We start from the raw sequence: 2,942 nt of genomic DNA, 5'->3' as shown, positions 1-2,942 counted from the left end.
ATACCACCGTGTAAAATACTCCACTAAGTGTAAAACTCCTGCATTAAAAACATAACTTAAAGGGACAGTACGGATATTTTTTTGTTGTGCGAGGTACTTATCCATAGTCACCGTAGGTGGCGGTCGGCACGCCCCGAGTTTAGAGAAGCAGGCATAAGTCTTGGCACAAAAGCTAAGCGGGGGAAGCAGCCAAACATTTTTTAGCCAGCTAAAAAATCTATATCAGTTTAAGTGCACGCTATGTTTAGAATATTTTCACCGTTTTTACATACCTTTCCAACAGGGAACTGTAGCCGTTATGTGCATCAGTGCTTTTTTTTTTTGCTGGGCTTTTATTTTTATATCTAAGATATTTTTTAGGGTTCTTTCCTTTATTTAGAGCAGCTGAAGACAGACAGGAAATGGGGGAGAGGGAGAGAGAGAGGGGGGGGATGACATTAATCAAAGGGCCTCGGTTCAGATTCGAACCTGGGTCGCTGGCAAGGACAGAGCCTACACCAATCGAGCCAGAGGCCACCCCAAGGTGGGCTTTTTTACATTTTGCTGCTGCCCCTGTCAACAGCAGAACATTGCTTAGCTTCCGCGTCGGAACTCCTGCCTGCTTCTCCAAACGGAGGGCGTGCCGACCGCCATCTACTGTAGATCCCTTTAATTTAGCACAGACGCAGCAAAATGTTCATAAAGCATGTTAGCATTTGGCTCAAAGCACTGCTGTGCTAGTCTCGCTTTGCCAGACCTTCCTCCACAGCGCTGCGGAGGAGGTTCTGGCTAGTCCACACAGCATCATTCCAGGATGGGAGAATAACGTGTTCTGGTTTATTGGCATTTCTTTAAACCAATCACAATCGGCATGGGCGCTGAGCACCAGGCAGGGCCACGGAGCCGCTGCAAAATAGCCTCGGAAAGGAACTTGTTTTGGTGGAACGTGTACGTTCAAAAGTTGTTTTAGTCGTGCAACAGAAAGGGTTAGGGTCAGATTGGACAGATAGTCTTAGCTAGCTGTCTGGATTTACCCTGCAGAGATCTGAGGAGCAGTTAACCAGAGTCCTCAGAAATCCACTAGAGTTTGAAATTCCAACACAAAGAAAGAGTTAGGTAACTGACATCCTGCTGAAAAGAGCGAAATCCAGGGGAATTTCCTGGCGGCAACGGAGGAATCCAGGAAGTGGAACGTCGTGGATATAGACTACTGTTGTGCCAACGTACAACCTAACAGAACTTCTAGCATGGCTGTAAAATCTTTGTTTTAGTGACTTTTTGGATGATTTTACCGGTTTGGGAATCCAGTAACGTTTTTCATAAAACCGTGTAGGAATTCTATCAAACTAATGTCTCTTTGGAGGAACTGCTAACAACTCATAGACGTCTGAAACATAACGAGGGGTCCCAACAAGATTCTCATTTTTATCACAACCTTAATATGAAAAGTAACTATAATGGGTCAAATAAATGTAATGGAGTAAAAAAAAATACAATATTTCTCTTGGAAATGTAATGGAGTCTAAGTATGAAGTAGCACAAAATGGACTCAACTTAAGTACCTAAAAATTGTACTTACTGTTAAGTTCAGTACTTGAGTATACGTACAATGCTACATTCACTATGACAAAAACACCAAGATGATGAACCAAAGCACATTTTATTTTATTCAGAGGAGCCACAGTAATGATGCAATCGGAGAGAATCCCATTTTAAAGATATGTTACTCATCGCCTCGCCTGCTGGCATCGTACATCACATGACTTTTAATGGCAGTTGGTAAAATGCTGACAGCATCTAGAAGTCACTTCCAATTTTCTCATTATAATAAAGAACTTTGTAAAACTGACATTCAGAGGGAAAAGTTGGAGCAGTTGGCGAGCATTGTCTGAGGCTGGGTTTACATTCTGCGGCATTCAACTTCCGATGCATCAGTCGCTGGGCTCACTGTTACAATAATACAATCAAAATAAGTTACAGAACATGCTGAGGGGGGGGGGTCTGAATTTCAGACAGTAGCAAGCCTGTTGAGTCCCACGGGGACACGCATACAGGTGGCTATGAAAGCTGTAGTATCACTTACATGTAGCTACAACAATCACTTACATGTGTACCATATTAAGATATAAATTATTATCCTACGTCCCATTCGTTCTCACTGTAAATCCCTAGATCAGGGTGGGATGTGGCCAACATTTATAGGAAGACATGTAATAAAAAAACAAACAAAAAACTGGAGATAAAGAAAAATGTTCAAACGGGCAGGAATGAACAATGAAGGCACTTCAAGTTTCATGTTTTTAAAGACAACAAAGATATAACAGCAAACACTTAATGCATTATTTTATCCATTCTATATGTACTTTTTCTTTCATTTCTTTAAAATGAAGCCATCGCGATAAAAGCCAAACACAACCAGAGCTGCAAGTACCGATTCTTTTCATCCACTGACCTTTTTTTTTCTTCAATTAGTCAATTAATTGTTTTGTCTATAAAATTTTATTTTTTGCCAATTTATTTTTTGTTGGACCAACAGTCCAAAACCCAAAGATAAATCAACTTTTGATGATATGAAAGAGAGGAAATACTCACATGAATGAAGCTGGTAACAGCTAATTTGACTCAAACAATGAATTGATTATCAAATTAATTACAGATCGATTAATCTGCTAAACGTTTGAGCTTTCAACACAACAGTTTGTGGATGTTATGGACACACACGGACACACACACACAGACAGAGACAGCCACACAGACAGCCACACAGAGACAGCCACACAGCCACACACAGCCACACACACACACACAGCCACACACACAGCCACACACACAGCCACACACACAGCCACACACACAGCCACACACACAGCCACAGCCACACACACAGCCACACACACAGCCACACACACAGCCACACACAAAAAAAAAAAAAAAAAAAAAAAAAAAAAACACACACACACACA

Source organism: Perca fluviatilis, chromosome 23 (genome assembly GCF_010015445.1).
Source record: "Perca fluviatilis chromosome 23, GENO_Pfluv_1.0, whole genome shotgun sequence".
NCBI classification, from domain to species: domain Eukaryota; kingdom Metazoa; phylum Chordata; class Actinopteri; order Perciformes; family Percidae; genus Perca; species Perca fluviatilis.
Note: the sequence above shows the minus strand (reverse complement) of the source record.